Source organism: Coffea arabica, chromosome 11e (assembly GCF_036785885.1).
Source record: "Coffea arabica cultivar ET-39 chromosome 11e, Coffea Arabica ET-39 HiFi, whole genome shotgun sequence".
Lineage (NCBI taxonomy): Eukaryota > Viridiplantae > Streptophyta > Magnoliopsida > Gentianales > Rubiaceae > Coffea > Coffea arabica.
In genome coordinates this window covers 32305581-32322186 of record NC_092331.1, presented here as the reverse complement: position 1 = coordinate 32322186, position 16606 = coordinate 32305581, and the positions used below count along the sequence as shown (strand labels likewise).

The 16606-nt window shown below is 40.5% G+C and overlaps 16 non-coding genes across 16 annotated transcripts; all 16 read right to left on the bottom strand.

Annotated features, from left to right (window-relative positions):
• Positions 1-910: 910 nt before the first annotated feature.
• Positions 911-1029, bottom strand: LOC140030048 (5S ribosomal RNA). The gene has a single exon (XR_011833962.1). It is a non-coding gene; the product is annotated as a 5S ribosomal RNA (ribosomal RNA).
• Positions 1030-2164: 1135 nt separating this feature from the next.
• Positions 2165-2283, bottom strand: LOC140030569 (5S ribosomal RNA). The gene has a single exon (XR_011834484.1). It is a non-coding gene; the product is annotated as a 5S ribosomal RNA (ribosomal RNA).
• A 1135-nt stretch (positions 2284-3418) lies between these two features.
• LOC140030748 (5S ribosomal RNA) lies at positions 3419-3537 on the bottom strand. Its single transcript, XR_011834667.1, has one exon. It is a non-coding gene; the product is annotated as a 5S ribosomal RNA (ribosomal RNA).
• Positions 3538-3951: 414 nt separating this feature from the next.
• On the bottom strand, positions 3952-4070 carry LOC140030772 (5S ribosomal RNA). The gene has a single exon (XR_011834691.1). It is a non-coding gene; the product is annotated as a 5S ribosomal RNA (ribosomal RNA).
• A 415-nt stretch (positions 4071-4485) lies between these two features.
• Positions 4486-4604, bottom strand: LOC140031071 (5S ribosomal RNA). Its single transcript, XR_011834992.1, has one exon. It is a non-coding gene; the product is annotated as a 5S ribosomal RNA (ribosomal RNA).
• A 414-nt stretch (positions 4605-5018) lies between these two features.
• On the bottom strand, positions 5019-5137 carry LOC140030747 (5S ribosomal RNA). Its single transcript, XR_011834666.1, has one exon. It is a non-coding gene; the product is annotated as a 5S ribosomal RNA (ribosomal RNA).
• A 414-nt stretch (positions 5138-5551) lies between these two features.
• On the bottom strand, positions 5552-5670 carry LOC140032035 (5S ribosomal RNA). Its single transcript, XR_011835961.1, has one exon. It is a non-coding gene; the product is annotated as a 5S ribosomal RNA (ribosomal RNA).
• Positions 5671-6084: 414 nt separating this feature from the next.
• On the bottom strand, positions 6085-6203 carry LOC140032034 (5S ribosomal RNA). Its single transcript, XR_011835960.1, has one exon. It is a non-coding gene; the product is annotated as a 5S ribosomal RNA (ribosomal RNA).
• A 1122-nt stretch (positions 6204-7325) lies between these two features.
• LOC140030189 (5S ribosomal RNA) lies at positions 7326-7444 on the bottom strand. Its single transcript, XR_011834103.1, has one exon. It is a non-coding gene; the product is annotated as a 5S ribosomal RNA (ribosomal RNA).
• Positions 7445-8578: 1134 nt separating this feature from the next.
• Positions 8579-8697, bottom strand: LOC140030568 (5S ribosomal RNA). Its single transcript, XR_011834483.1, has one exon. It is a non-coding gene; the product is annotated as a 5S ribosomal RNA (ribosomal RNA).
• A 1120-nt stretch (positions 8698-9817) lies between these two features.
• LOC140030188 (5S ribosomal RNA) lies at positions 9818-9936 on the bottom strand. Its single transcript, XR_011834102.1, has one exon. It is a non-coding gene; the product is annotated as a 5S ribosomal RNA (ribosomal RNA).
• Positions 9937-11070: 1134 nt separating this feature from the next.
• On the bottom strand, positions 11071-11189 carry LOC140030567 (5S ribosomal RNA). The gene has a single exon (XR_011834482.1). It is a non-coding gene; the product is annotated as a 5S ribosomal RNA (ribosomal RNA).
• Positions 11190-12322: 1133 nt separating this feature from the next.
• LOC140030047 (5S ribosomal RNA) lies at positions 12323-12441 on the bottom strand. The gene has a single exon (XR_011833961.1). It is a non-coding gene; the product is annotated as a 5S ribosomal RNA (ribosomal RNA).
• A 1135-nt stretch (positions 12442-13576) lies between these two features.
• LOC140030566 (5S ribosomal RNA) lies at positions 13577-13695 on the bottom strand. The gene has a single exon (XR_011834481.1). It is a non-coding gene; the product is annotated as a 5S ribosomal RNA (ribosomal RNA).
• A 1134-nt stretch (positions 13696-14829) lies between these two features.
• LOC140030564 (5S ribosomal RNA) lies at positions 14830-14948 on the bottom strand. The gene has a single exon (XR_011834479.1). It is a non-coding gene; the product is annotated as a 5S ribosomal RNA (ribosomal RNA).
• A 1133-nt stretch (positions 14949-16081) lies between these two features.
• Positions 16082-16200, bottom strand: LOC140030563 (5S ribosomal RNA). Its single transcript, XR_011834478.1, has one exon. It is a non-coding gene; the product is annotated as a 5S ribosomal RNA (ribosomal RNA).
• Positions 16201-16606: the final 406 nt, after the last annotated feature.

The following is a 16606-nucleotide window of genomic DNA, read 5'->3' as shown; positions in this document are numbered from 1 at the left end:
TGGCAATTCGGGTCCAAATCAGGTTGGCGGGTCGGGTTCGGGTCAACAGATTTTCTGGCGGGTCTGTTGACCCGAACCCCGACCCGCCAACCCGTGACGGGTCAGGTATGCTGACCCGAACCCGAAGATTTCAGGTTTACGGGGCTGCGGGTCGACCCGAAATGACCCGAAACTTAATTTTAATTTATTAATTTATCACTGTAATTTCTAATAAAATCAATTTCTCACAAAACTAATTACATAATCAAGTAATAAAAATTTAAATAAATGATTCCAAATCAAATCTAAAATAAATTAAACACCGTAAAAGTGTTTTATCCCAAGCAAAATATAAAATAAATTAAAACAATATAAAAGTGAAAAATAATATAATATATTATTTGTCCAAGTATAATAATTTCAACTTCACACAAATTAAATAAATTCGTTTAGGATTAAGTAATTAATGCCTTTGAAAAAAAGAATAACTTAGTTTAGTTAGATAAAATTATTTTTATGTTTATTAAATTATTTTTAACTCGTAAACGGGTCATATCGGGTCATATCAGGTCACCACGGGTTGACCCGAAATCGACCGGTTATCTTTTCGGGTTCATCGGGTCCAACCCGATTCTGACCCGAATTCCCGAAACCTCAACCCAAACCCATTAATTTCGTGTTAGGCTCGTGTCGTGTTTTCAGGTCGTGTCGAAAATTGCCACCCCTAGTTGCGGTGATACATTTGCGCCGACAAATTTGAGCGACGATCCGGGCTTTGATCGAGCCGTACCGTTCCTGATTTGTCTCGCGCCTTCAGACCCGCCTTCATGCTTCGACAAGAAGCAAAATATAAAGCAATCGTTCCGACGGAGCTAAATTACTACAGGATAAAGAACGAATAGGAAATTTGGATTTCGAAACAAAAAAGAGAGGGGTGCAACACGAGGACTTCCCAGGGGGTCACCCATCCTAGTACTACTCTCGCCCAAGCACGCTTAACTTCGGAGTTCTGATGGGATCCGGTGCATTAGTGCTGGTATGGTCGCACCAGCCATGTTCCTTTCGCTTTATTCTTTTAAACTACCCCGTCCTGCGAAGCAGTGTGGCTTTTCTTGACCGAAATTCATTTTAAGCGTCAATTCAAGCATTTTCCTCTTATCCTTTTATTTATTTACTTTATTTTTCTCTTTGTTATTGATTTGTACCCTGTTTTTTTCCCTCATCCCGCAACTCTAAATTATCATGAAATCAATCCTTCACGCTTGCAGTCAGGGGTGGCAATTCGGGTCCAAATCAGGTTGGCGGGTCGGGTTCGGGTCAACAGACCCGCCAGAAAATCTGTTGACCCGAACCCCGACCCGCCAACCCGTGACGGGTCAGGTATGCTGACCCGAACCCGAAGATTTCAGGTTTACGGGGCGGCGGGTCGACCCGAAATGACCCGAAACTTAATTTTAATTTATTAATTTATCACTGTAATTTCTAATAAAATCAATTTCTCACAAAACTAATTACATAATCAAGTAATAAAAATTTAAATAAATGATTCCAAATCAAATCTAAAATAAATTAAACACCGTAAAAGTGTTTTATCCCAAGCAAAATATAAAATAAATTAAAACAATATAAAAGTGAAAAATAATATAATATATTATTTGTCCAAGTATAATAATTTCAACTTCACACAAATTAAATAAATTCGTTTAGGATTAAGTAATTAATGCCTTTGAAAAAAAGAATAACTTAGTTTAGTTAGATAAAATTATTTTTATGTTTATTAAATTATTTTTAACTCGTAAACGGGTCATATCGGGTCATATCAGGTCACCACGGGTTGACCCGAAATCGACCGGTTTTCTTTTCGGGTTCATCGGGTCCAACCGGATTCTGACCCGAATTCCCGAAACCTCAACCCAAACCCATTAATTTCGTGTTAGGCTCGTATCGTGTTTTCAGGTCGTGTCGAAAATTGCCACCCCTAGTTGCGGTGATACATTTGCGCCGACAAATTTGAGCGACGATCCGGGCTTTGATCGAGCCGTACCGTTCCTGATTTGTCTCGCGCCTTCAGACCCGCCTTCATGCTTCGACAAGAAGCAAAATATAAAGCAATCGTTCCGACGGAGCTAAATTACTACAGGATAAAGAACGAATAGGAAATTTGGATTTCGAAACAAAAAAGAGAGGGGTGCAACACGAGGACTTCCCAGGGGGTCACCCATCCTAGTACCACTCTCGCCCAAGCACGCTTAACTTCGGAGTTCTGATGGGATCCGGTGCATTAGTGCTGGTATGGTCGCACCCGCCATGTTCCTTTCGCTTTATTCTTTTAAACTACCCCGTCCTGCGAAGCAGTGTGGCTTTTCTAGACCGAAATTCATTTTAAGCGTCAATTCAAGCATTTTCCTCTTATCCTTTTATTTATTTACTTTATTTTTCTTTTTGTTATTGATTTGCACCCTATTTTTTTCCCTCATCCCGCAACTCTAAATTATCATGAAATCAATCCTTCACGCTTGCAGTCAGGGGTGGCAATTCGGGTCCAAATCAGGTTGGCGGGTCGGGTTCGGGTCAACAGACCCGCCAGAAAATCTGTTGACCCGAACCCCGACCCGCCAACCCGTGACGGGTCAGGTATGCTGACCCGAACCCGAAGATTTCAGGTTTACGGGGCGGCGGGTCGACCCGAAATGACCCGAAACTTAATTTTAATTTATTAATTTATCACTGTAATTTCTAATAAAATCAATTTCTCACAAAACTAATTACATAATCAAGTAATAAAAATTTAAATAAATGATTCCAAATCAAATCTAAAATAAATTAAACACCGTAAAAGTGTTTTATCCCAAGCAAAATATAAAATAAATTAAAACAATATAAAAGTGAAAAATAATATAATATATTATTTGTCCAAGTATAATAATTTCAACTTCACACAAATTAAATAAATTCGTTTAGGATTAAGTAATTAATGCCTTTGAAAAAAAGAATAACTTAGTTTAGTTAGATAAAATTATTTTTATGTTTATTAAATTATTTTTAACTCGTAAACGGGTCATATCGGGTCATATCAGGTCACCACGGGTTGACCCGAAATCGACCGGTTTTCTTTTCGGGTTCATCGGGTCCAACCGGATTCTGACCCGAATTCCCGAAACCTCAACCCAAACCCATTAATTTCGTGTTAGGCTCGTATCGTGTTTTCAGGTCGTGTCGAAAATTGCCACCCCTAGTTGCGGTGATACATTTGCGCCGACAAATTTGAGCGACGATCCGGGCTTTGATCGAGCCGTACCGTTCCTGATTTGTCTCGCGCCTTCAGACCCGCCTTCATGCTTCGACAAGAAGCAAAATATAAAGCAATCGTTCCGACGGAGCTAAATTACTACAGGATAAAGAACGAATAGGAAATTTGGATTTCGAAACAAAAAAGAGAGGGGTGCAACACGAGGACTTCCCAGGGGGTCACCCATCCTAGTACCACTCTCGCCCAAGCACGCTTAACTTCGGAGTTCTGATGGGATCCGGTGCATTAGTGCTGGTATGATCGCACCCGCCATGTTCCTTTCGCTTTATTCTTTTAAACCACCCCGTGCTGCGAAACAGTGTGGCTTTTCTAGACCGAAATTCATTTTAAGCTTCGATTCAAGCATTTTCCTCTTATCCTTTTATTTATTTACTTTATATTTTTTTTGTTATTGATTTGCACCTTATTTTTTTCCCTCATCCCGCAACTCAAAATTATCATGAAATCAATCTTTCACGCTTGCGGTGATACATTTGCGCCGACAAATTTGAGCGACGATCCGGGCTTTGATCGAGCAATACCGTTCCTGATTTGTCTCGCGCCTTCAGACCCGCCTTCATGCTTCGACAAGAAGCAAAATATAAAGCAGTCGTTCCGACGGAGCTAAATTACTACAGGATAAAGAACGAATGGGAAATTTGGATTTCGAAACAAAAATGAGAGGGGTGCAACACAAGGACTTCCCAGGGGGTCACCCATCCTAGTACTACTCTCGCCCAAGCACGCTTAACTTCGGAGTTCTGATGGGATCCGGTGCATTAGTGCTGGTATGGTCGCACCAGCCATGTTCCTTTCGCTTTATTCTTTTAAACTACCCCGTCCTGCGAAGCAGTGTGGCTTTTCTAGACCGAAATTCATTTTAAGCGTCAATTCAAGCATTTTCCTCTTATCCTTTTATTTATTTACTTTATTTTTCTCTTTGTTATTGATTTGCACCCTGTTTTTTTCCCTCATCCCGCAACTCTAAATTATCATGAAATCAATCCTTCACGCTTGCGGTGATACATTTGCGCCGACAAATTTGAGCGACGATCCGAGCTTTGATCGAGCCGTACCGTTCCTGATTTGTCTCGCGCCTTCAGACCCGCATTCATGCTTCGACAAGAAGCAAAATATAAAGCAATCGTTCCGACGGAGCTAAATTACTACAGGATAAAGAACGAATAGGAAATTTGGATTTCGAAACAAAAAAGAGAGGGGTGCAACACGAGGACTTCCCAGGGGGTCACCCATCCTAGTACTACTCTCGCCCAAGCACGCTTAACTTTGGAGTTCTGATGGGATCCGGTGCAATAGTGCTGGTATGATCGCACCCGCCATGTTCCTTTCGCTTTATTCTTTTAAACCACCCCGTGCTGCGAAACAGTGTGGCTTTTCTAGACCGAAATTCATTTTAAGCTTCAATTCAAGCATTTTCCTCTTATCCTTTTATTTATTTACTTTATATTTTTTTTGTTATTGATTTGCACCTTATTTTTTTCCCTCATCCCGCAACTCTAAATTATCATGAAATCAATCCTTCACGCTTGCGGTGATACATTTGCGCCGACAAATTTGAGCGACGATCCGGGCTTTGATCGAGCCGTACCGTTCCTGATTTGTCTCGCGCCTTCAGACCCGCCTTCATGCTTCGACAAGAAGCAAAATATAAAGCAATCGTTCCGACGGAGCTAAATTACTACAGGATAAAGAACGAATAGGAAATTTGGATTTCGAAACAAAAAAGAGAGGGGTGCAACACGAGGACTTCCCAGGGGGTCACCCATCCTAGTACCACTCTCGCCCAAGCACGCTTAACTTCGGAGTTCTGATGGGATCCGGTGCATTAGTGCTGGTATGATCGCACCCGCCATGTTCCTTTCGCTTTATTCTTTTAAACCACCCCGTGCTGCGAAACAGTGTGGCTTTTCTAGACCGAAATTCATTTTAAGCTTCGATTCAAGCATTTTCCTCTTATCCTATTATTTATTTACTTTATATTTTTTTTGTTATTGATTTGCACCTTATTTTTTTCCCTCATCCCGCAACTCAAAATTATCATGAAATCAATCCTTCACGCTTGCGGTGATACATTTGCGCCGACAAATTTGAGCGACGATCCGGGCTTTGATCGAGCAATACCGTTCCTGATTTGTCTCGCGCCTTCAGACCCGCCTTCATGCTTCGACAAGAAGCAAAATATAAAGCAGTCGTTCCGACGGAGCTAAATTACTACAGGATAAAGAACGAATAGGAAATTTGGATTTCGAAACAAAAATGAGAGGGGTGCAACACGAGGACTTCCCAGGGGGTCACCCATCCTAGTACTACTCTCGCCTAAGCACGCTTAACTTCGGAGTTCTGATGGGATCCGGTGCATTAATGCCGGTATGATCGCACGCGCCATTTTTCTTTCGCTTTATTCCTTTAAACTACCCAGTCCTGCGAAGCAGTGTGGCTTTTCTAGACCGAAATTCATTTTAAGCGTCAATTCAAGCATTTTACTCTTATCCTTTTATTTATTTACTTTATTTTTTTTTTGTTATTGATTTGCACCTTATTTTTGTCCCTCATCCCGCAACTCTAAATTATCATGAAATCAATCCTTCACGCTTGCGGTGATACATTTGCGCCGACAAATTTGAGCGACGATCCGGGCTTTGATCGAGCAATACCGTTCCTGATTTGTCTCGCGCCTTCAGACCCGCCTTCATGCTTCGACAAGAAGCAAAATATAAAGCAGTCGTTCCGACGGAGCTAAATTACTACAGGATAAAGAACGAATAGGAAATTTGGATTTCGAAACAAAATTGAGAGGGGTGCAACACGAGGACTTCCCAGGGGGTCACCCATCCTAGTACTACTCTCGCCTAAGCACGCTTAACTTCGGAGTTCTGATGGGATCCGGTGCATTAATGCCGGTATGATCGCACGCGCCATTTTTCTTTCGCTTTATTCCTTTAAACTACCCAGTCCTGCGAAGCAGTGTGGCTTTTCTAGACCGAAATTCATTTTAAGCGTCAATTCAAGCATTTTCCTCTTATCCTTTTATTTATTTACTTTATATTTTTTTTTGTTATTGATTTGCACCCTGTTTTTTTCCCTCATCCCGCAACTCTAAATTATCATGAAATCAATCCTTCACGCTTGCAGTTAGGGGTGGCAATTCGGGTCCAAATCAGTTTGGCGGGTCGGGTTCGGGTCAACAGACCCGCCAGAAAATCTGTTGACCCGAACCCCGACCCGCCAACCCGTGACGGGTCAGGTATGCTGACCCGAACCCGAAAATTTCAGGTTTACGGGGCGGCGGGTCGACCCGAAATGACCCGAAACTTAATTTTAATTTATTAATTTATCACTGTAATTTCTAATAAAATCAATTTCTCACAAAACTAATTACATAATCAAGTAATAAAAATTTAAATAAATGATTCCAAATCAAATCTAAAATAAATTAAACACCGTAAAAGTGTTTTATCCCAAGCAAAATATAAAATAAATTAAAACAATACAAAAGTGAAAAATAATATAATATATTATTTGTCCAAGTATAATAATTTCAACTTCACACAAATTAAATAAATTCGTTTAGGATTAAGTAATTAATGCCTTTGAAAAAAAGAATAACTTAGTTTAGTTAGATAAAATTATTTTTATGTTTATTAAATTATTTTTAATTCGTAAACGGGTCATATCGGGTCATATCAGGTCACCACGGGTTGACCCGAAATCGACCGGTTTTCTTTTCGGGTTCATCGGGTCCAACCCGATTCTGACCCGAATTCCCGAAACCTCAACCCAAACCCATTAATTTCGTGTTAGGTTCGTGTCGTGTCGAAAATTGCCACCCCTAGTTGCGGTGATACATTTGCGCCGACAAATTTGAGCGACGATCCGGGCTTTGATCGAGCCGTACCGTTCCTGATTTGTCTCGCGCCTTCAGATCCTCCTTCACGCTTCGACAAGAAGCAAAATATTAAGCAATCGTTCCGACGGAGCTAAATTACTACAGGATAAAGAATGAATAGGAAATTTGGATTTCGAAACAAAAAAGAGAGGGGTGCAACACGAGGACTTCCCAGGGGGTCACCCATCCTAGTACTACTCTCGCCCAAGCACGCTTAACTTCGGAGTTCTGATGGGATCCGGTGCATTAGTGCTGGTATAATCGCACCCGCCATGTTCCTTTCGCGTTATTCTTTTAAACTACCCCGTCCTGTGAAGCAGTGTGGCTTTTCTAGACCGAAATTCATTTTAAGCGTCAATTCAAGCATTTTCCTCTTATCCTTTTATTTATTTACTTTATATTTTTTTTTTTATTGATTTGCACCCTGTTTTTTTCCCTCATCCCGCAACTCTAAATTATCATGAAATCAATCCTTCACGCTTGCAGTCAGGGGTGGCAATTCGGGTCCAAATCAGGTTGGCGGGTCGGGTTCGGGTCAACAGACCCGCCAGAAAATCTGTTAACCCGAACCCCGACCCGCCAACCCGTGACGGGTCAGGTATGCTGACCCGAACCCGAAGATTTCAGGTTTACGGGGCGGCGGGTAGACCCGAAATGACCCGAAACTTAATTTTAATTTATTAATTTATCACTGTAATTTCTAATAAAATCAATTTCTCACAAAACTAATTACATAATCAAGTAATAAAAATTTAAATAAATGATTCCAAATCAAATCTAAAATAAATTAAACACCGTAAAAGTGTTTTATCCCAAGCAAAATATAAAATAAATTAAAACAATATAAAAGTGAAAAATAATATAATATATTATTTGTCCAAGTATAATAATTTCAACTTCACACAAATTAAATAAATTCGTTTAGGATTAAGTAATTAATGCCTTTGAAAAAAAGAATAACTTAGTTTAGTTAGATAAAATTATTTTTATGTTTATTAAATTATTTTTAACTCGTAAACGGGTCATATCGGGTCATATCAGGTCACCACGGGTTGACCCGAAATCGACCGGTTTTCTTTTCGGGTTCATCGGGTCCAACCCGATTCTGACCCGAATTCCCGAAACCTCAACCCAAACCCATTAATTTCGTGTTAGGCTCGTGTCGTGTTTTCAGGTCGTGTCGAAAATTGCCACCCCTAGTTGCGGTGATACATTTGCGCCGACAAATTTGAGCGACGATCCGGGCTTTGGTCGAGCCGTACCGTTCCTGATTTGTCTCGCGCCTTCAGACCCGCCTTCATGCTTCGACAAGAAGCAAAATATAAAGCAATCGTTCCGACGGAGCTAAATTACTACAGGATAAAGAACGAATAGGAAATTTGGATTTCGAAACAAAAAAGAGAGGGGTGCAACACGAGGACTTCCCAGGGGGTCACCCATCCTAGTACCACTCTCGCCCAAGCACGCTTAACTTCGGAGTTCTGATGGGATCCGGTGCATTAGTGCTGGTATGGTCGCACCCGCCATGTTCCTTTCGCTTTATTCTTTTAAACTACCCCGTCCTGCGAAGCAGTGTGGCTTTTCTAGACCGAAATTCATTTTAAGCGTCAATTCAAGCATTTTCCTCTTATCCTTTTATTTATTTACTTTATTTTTTTTTGTTATTGATTTGCACCCTGTTTTTTTCCCTCATCCCGCAACTCTAAATTATCATGAAATCAATCCTTCACGCTTGCAGTCAGGGGTGGCAATTCGGGTCCAAATCAGGTTGGCGGGTCGGGTTCGGGTCAACAGACCCGCCAGAAAATCTGTTGACCCGAACCCCGACCCGCCAACCCGTGACGGGTCAGGTATGCTGACCCGAACCCGAAGATTTCAGGTTTACGGGGCGGCGGGTCGACCCGAAATGACCCGAAACTTAATTTTAATTTATTAATTTATCACTGTAATTTCTAATAAAATCAATTTCTCACAAAACTAATTACATAATCAAGTAATAAAAATTTAAATAAATGATTCCAAATCAAATCTAAAATAAATTAAACACCGTAAAAGTGTTTTATCCCAAGCAAAATATAAAATAAAATAAAACAATATAAAAGTGAAAAATAATATAATATATTATTTGTCCAAGTATAATAATTTCTACTTCACACAAATTAAATAAATTCGTTTAGGATTAAGTAATTAATGCCTTTGAAAAAAAGAATAACTTAGTTTAGTTAGATAAAATTATTTTTATGTTTATTAAATTATTTTTAACTCGTAAACGGGTCATATCGGGTCATATCAGGTCACCACGGGTTGACCCGAAATCGACCGGTTATCTTTTCGGGTTCATCGGGTCCAACCCGATTCTGACCCGAATTCCCGAAACCTCAACCCAAACCCATTAATTTCGTGTTAGGTTCGTGTCGTGTCGAAAATTGCCACCCCTAGTTGCGGTGATACATTTGCGCCGACAAATTTGAGCGACGATCCGGGCTTTGATCGAGCCGTACCGTTCCTGATTTGTCTCGCGCCTTCAGATCCTCCTTCACGCTTCGACAAGAAGCAAAATATTAAGCAATCGTTCCGACGGAGCTAAATTACTACAGGATAAAGAATGAATAGGAAATTTGGATTTCGAAACAAAAAAGAGAGGGGTGCAACACGAGGACTTCCCAGGGGGTCACCCATCCTAGTACTACTCTCGCCCAAGCACGCTTAACTTCGGAGTTCTGATGGGATCCGGTGCATTAGTGCTGGTATAATCGCACCCGCCATGTTCCTTTCGCGTTATTCTTTTAAACTACCCCGTCCTGCGAAGCAGTGTGGCTTTTCTAGACCGAAATTCATTTTAAGCGTCAATTCAAGCATTTTCCTCTTATCCTTTTATTTATTTACTTTATATTTTTTTTTTTATTGATTTGCACCCTGTTTTTTTCCCTCATCCCGCAACTCTAAATTATCATGAAATCAATCCTTCACGCTTGCAGTCAGGGGTGGCAATTCGGGTCCAAATCAGGTTGGCGGGTCGGGTTCGGGTCAACAGACCCGCCAGAAAATCTGTTAACCCGAACCCCGACCCGCCAACCCGTGACGGGTCAGGTATGCTGACCCGAACCCGAAGATTTCAGGTTTACGGGGCGGCGGGTAGACCCGAAATGACCCGAAACTTAATTTTAATTTATTAATTTATCACTGTAATTTCTAATAAAATCAATTTCTCACAAAACTAATTACATAATCAAGTAATAAAAATTTAAATAAATGATTCCAAATCAAATCTAAAATAAATTAAACACCGTAAAAGTGTTTTATCCCAAGCAAAATATAAAATAAATTAAAACAATATAAAAGTGAAAAATAATATAATATATTATTTGTCCAAGTATAATAATTTCAACTTCACACAAATTAAATAAATTCGTTTAGGATTAAGTAATTAATGCCTTTGAAAAAAAGAATAACTTAGTTTAGTTAGATAAAATTATTTTTATGTTTATTAAATTATTTTTAACTCGTAAACGGGTCATATCGGGTCATATCAGGTCACCACGGGTTGACCCGAAATCGACCGGTTTTCTTTTCGGGTTCATCGGGTCCAACCCGATTCTGACCCGAATTCCCGAAACCTCAACCCAAACCCATTAATTTCGTGTTAGGCTCGTGTCGTGTTTTCAGGTCGTGTCGAAAATTGCCACCCCTAGTTGCGGTGATACATTTGCGCCGACAAATTTGAGCGACGATCCGGGCTTTGGTCGAGCCGTACCGTTCCTGATTTGTCTCGCGCCTTCAGACCCGCCTTCATGCTTCGACAAGAAGCAAAATATAAAGCAATCGTTCCGACGGAGCTAAATTACTACAGGATAAAGAACGAATAGGAAATTTGGATTTCGAAACAAAAAAGAGAGGGGTGCAACACGAGGACTTCCCAGGGGGTCACCCATCCTAGTACCACTCTCGCCCAAGCACGCTTAACTTCGGAGTTCTGATGGGATCCGGTGCATTAGTGCTGGTATGGTCGCACCCGCCATGTTCCTTTCGCTTTATTCTTTTAAACTACCCCGTCCTGCGAAGCAGTGTGGCTTTTCTAGACCGAAATTCATTTTAAGCGTCAATTCAAGCATTTTCCTCTTATCCTTTTATTTATTTACTTTATTTTTTTTTGTTATTGATTTGCACCCTGTTTTTTTCCCTCATCCCGCAACTCTAAATTATCATGAAATCAATCCTTCACGCTTGCAGTCAGGGGTGGCAATTCGGGTCCAAATCAGGTTGGCGGGTCGGGTTCGGGTCAACAGACCCGCCAGAAAATCTGTTGACCCGAACCCCGACCCGCCAACCCGTGACGGGTCAGGTATGCTGACCCGAACCCGAAGATTTCAGGTTTACGGGGCGGCGGGTCGACCCGAAATGACCCGAAACTTAATTTTAATTTATTAATTTATCACTGTAATTTCTAATAAAATCAATTTCTCACAAAACTAATTACATAATCAAGTAATAAAAATTTAAATAAATGATTCCAAATCAAATCTAAAATAAATTAAACACCGTAAAAGTGTTTTATCCCAAGCAAAATATAAAATAAAATAAAACAATATAAAAGTGAAAAATAATATAATATATTATTTGTCCAAGTATAATAATTTCTACTTCACACAAATTAAATAAATTCGTTTAGGATTAAGTAATTAATGCCTTTGAAAAAAAGAATAACTTAGTTTAGTTAGATAAAATTATTTTTATGTTTATTAAATTATTTTTAACTCGTAAACGGGTCATATCGGGTCATATCAGGTCACCACGGGTTGACCCGAAATCGACCGGTTATCTTTTCGGGTTCATCGGGTCCAACCCGATTCTGACCCGAATTCCCGAAACCTCAACCCAAACCCATTAATTTCGTGTTAGGCTCGTGTCGTGTTTTCAGGTCGTGTCGAAAATTGCCACCCCTAGTTGCGGTGATACATTTGCGCCGACAAATTTGAGCGACGATCCGGGCTTTGATCGAGCCGTACCGTTCCTGATTTGTCTCGCGCCTTCAGACCCGCCTTCATGCTTCGACAAGAAGCAAAATATAAAGCAATCGTTCCGAAGGAGCTAAATTAATACAGGATAAAGAACGAATAGGAAATTTGGATTTCGAAACAAAAAAGAGAGGGGTGCAACACGAGGACTTCCCAGGGGGTCACCCATCCTAGTACTACTCTCGCCCAAGCACGCTTAACTTCGGAGTTCTGATGGGATCCGGTGCATTAGTGCTGGTATGGTCGCACCAGCCATGTTCCTTTCGCTTTATTCTTTTAAACTACCCCGTCCTGCGAAGCAGTGTGGCTTTTCTTGACCAAAATTCATTTTAAGCGTCAATTCAAGCATTTTCCTCTTATCCTTTTATTTATTTACTTTATTTTTCTCTTTGTTATTGATTTGCACCCTGTTTTTTTCCCTCATCCCGCAACTCTAAATTATCATGAAATCAATCCTTCACGCTTGCAGTCAGGGGTGGCAATTCGGGTCCAAATCAGGTTGGCGGGTCGGGTTCGGGTCAACAGACCCGCCAGAAAATCTGTTGACCCGAACCCCGACCCGCCAACCCGTGACGGGTCAGGTATGCTGACCCGAACCCGAAGATTTCAGGTTTACGGGGCGGCGGGTCGACCCGAAATGACCCGAAACTTAATTTTAATTTATTAATTTATCACTGTAATTTCTAATAAAATCAATTTCTCACAAAACTAATTACATAATCAAGTAATAAAAATTTAAATAAATGATTCCAAATCAAATCTAAAATAAATTAAACACCGTAAAAGTGTTTTATCCCAAGCAAAATATAAAATAAATTAAAACAATATAAAAGTGAAAAATAATATAATATATTATTTGTCCAAGTATAATAATTTCAACTTCACACAAATTAAATAAATTCGTTTAGGATTAAGTAATTAATGCCTTTGAAAAAAAGAATAACTTAGTTTAGTCAGATAAAATTATTTTTATGTTTATTAAATTATTTTTAACTCGTAAACGGGTCATATCGGGTCATATCAGGTCACCACGGGTTGACCCGAAATCGACCGGTTTTCTTTTCGGGTTCATCGGGTCCAACCGGATTCTGACCCGAATTCCCGAAACCTCAACCCAAACCCATTAATTTCGTGTTAGGCTCGAATCGTGTTTTCAGGTCGTGTCGAAAATTGCCACCCCTAGTTGCGGTGATACATTTGCGCCGACAAATTTGAGCGACGATCCGGGCTTTGATCGAGCCGTACCGTTCCTGATTTGTCTCGCGCCTTCAGACCCGCCTTCATGCTTCGACAAGAAGCAAAATATAAAGCAATCGTTCCGACGGAGCTAAATTACTACAGGATAAAGAACGAATAGGAAATTTGGATTTCGAAACAAAAAAGAGAGGGGTGCAACACGAGGACTTCCCAGGGGGTCACCCATCCTAGTACCACTCTCGCCCAAGCACGCTTAACTTCGGAGTTCTGATGGGATCCGGTGCATTAGTGCTGGTATGGTCGCACCCGCCATGTTCCTTTCGCTTTATTCTTTTAAACTACCCCGTCCTGCGAAGCAGTGTGGCTTTTCTAGACCGAAATTCATTTTAAGCGTCAATTCAAGCATTTTCCTCTTATCCTTTTATTTATTTACTTTATTTTTTTTTTGTTATTGATTTGCACCCTGTTTTTTTCCCTCATCCCGCAACTCTAAATTATCATGAAATCAATCCTTCACGCTTGCAGTCAGGGATGGCAATTCGGGTCCAAATCAGGTTGGCGGGTCGGGTTCGGGTCAACAGACCCGCCAGAAAATCTGTTGACCCGAACCCCGACCCGCCAACCCGTGACGGGTCAGGTATGCTGACCCGAACCCGAAGATTTCAGGTTTACGGGGCGGCGGGTCGACCCGAAATGACCCGAAACTTAATTTTAATTTATTAATTTATCACTGTAATTTCTAATAAAATCAATTTCTCACAAAACTAATTACATAATCAAGTAATAAAAATTTAAATAAATGATTCCAAATCAAATCTAAAATAAATTAAACACCGTAAAAGTGTTTTATCCCAAGCAAAATATAAAATAAATTAAAACAATATAAAAGTGAAAAATAATATAATATATTATTTGTCCAAGTATAATAATTTCAACTTCACACAAATTAAATAAATTCGTTTAGGATTAAGTAATTAATGCCTTTGAAAAAAAGAATAACTTAGTTTAGTTAGATAAAATTATTTTTATGTTTATTAAATTATTTTTAACTCGTAAACGGGTCATATCGGGTCATATCAGGTCACCACGGGTTGACCCGAAATCGACCGGTTTTCTTTTCGGGTTCATCGGGTCCAACCCGATTCTGACCCGAATTCCCGAAACCTCAACCCAAACCCATTAATTTCGTGTTATGCTCGTGTCGTGTTTTCAGGTCGTGTCGAAAATTGCCACCCCTAGTTGCGGTGATACATTTGCGCCGACAAATTTGAGCGACGATCCGGGCTTTGGTCGAGCCGTACCGTTCCTGATTTGTCTCGCGCCTTCAGACCCGCCTTCATGCTTCGACAAGAAGCAAAATATAAAGCAATCGTTCCGACGGAGCTAAATTACTACAGGATAAAGAACGAATAGGAAATTTGGATTTCGAAACAAAAAAGAGAGGGGTGCAACACGAGGACTTCCCAGGGGGTCACCCATCCTAGTACCACTCTCGCCCAAGCACGCTTAACTTCGGAGTTCTGATGGGATCCGGTGCATTAGTGCTGGTATGGTCGCACCCGCCATGTTCCTTTCGCTTTATTCTTTTAAACTACCCCGTCCTGCGAAGCAGTGTGGCTTTTCTAGACCGAAATTCATTTTAAGCGTCAATTCAAGCATTTTCCTCTTATCCTTTTATTTATTTACTTTATTTTTTTTTGTTATTGATTTGCACCCTATTTTTTTCCCTCATCCCGCAACTCTAAATTATCATGAAATCAATCCTTCACGCTTGCAGTCAGGGGTGGCAATTCGGGTCCAAATCAGGTTGGCGGGTCGGGTTCGGGTCAACAGACCCGCCAGAAAATCTGTTGACCCGAACCCCGACCCGCCAACCCGTGACGGGTCAGGTATGCTGACCCGAACCCGAAGATTTCAGGTTTACGGGGCGGCGGGTCGACCCGAAATGACCCGAAACTTAATTTTAATTTATTAATTTATCACTGTAATTTCTAATAAAATCAATTTCTCACAAAACTAATTACATAATCAAGTAATAAAAATTTAAATAAATGATTCCAAATCAAATCTAAAATAAATTAAACACCGTAAAAGTGTTTTATCCCAAGCAAAATATAAAATAAAATAAAACAATATAAAAGTGAAAAATAATATAATATATTATTTGTCCAAGTATAATAATTTCAACTTCACACAAATTAAATAAATTCGTTTAGGATTAAGTAATTAATGCCTTTGAAAAAAAGAATAACTTAGTTTAGTTAGATAAAATTATTTTTATGTTTATTAAATTATTTTTAACTCGTAAACGGGTCATATCGGGTCATATCAGGTCACCACGGGTTGACCCGAAATCGACCGGTTTTCTTTTCGGGTTCATCGGGTCCAACCGGATTCTGACCCGAATTCCCGAAACCTCAACCCAAACCCATTAATTTCGTGTTAGGCTCGTAAAGTGTTTTCAGGTCGTGTCGAAAATTGCCACCCCTAGTTGCGGTGATACATTTCCGCCGACAAATTTGAGCGACGATCCGGGCTTTGATCGAGCCGTACCGTTCCTGATTTGTCTCGCGCCTTCAGACCCGCCTTCATGCTTCGACAAGAAGCAAAATATAAAGCAATCGTTCCGACGGAGCTAAATTACTACAGGATAAAGAACGAATAGGAAATTTGGATTTCGAAACAAAAAAGAGAGGGGTGCAACACGAGGACTTCCCAGGGGGTCACCCATCCTAGTACCACTCTCGCCCAAGCACGCTTAACTTCGGAGTTCTGATGGGATCCGGTGCATTAGTGCTGGTATGGTCGCACCCGCCATGTTCCTTTCGCTTTATTCTTTTAAACTACCCCGTCCTGCGAAGCAGTGTGGATTTTCTAGACCGAAATTCATTTTAAGCGTCAATTCAAGCATTTTCCTCTTATCCTTTTATTTATTTACTTTATTTTTCTTTTTGTTATTGATTTGCACCCTGTTTTTTTCCCTCATCCCGCAACTCTAAATTATCATGAAATCAATCCTTCACGCTTGCAGTCAGGGGTGGCAATTCGGGTCCAAATCAGGTTGGCGGGTCGGGTTCGGGTCAACAGACCCGCCAGAAAATCTGTTGACCCGAACCCCGACCCGCCAACCCGTGACGGGTCAGGTATGCTGACCCGAACCCGAAGATTTCAGGTTTACGGGGCGGCGGGTCGACCCGAAATGACCCGAAACTTAATTTT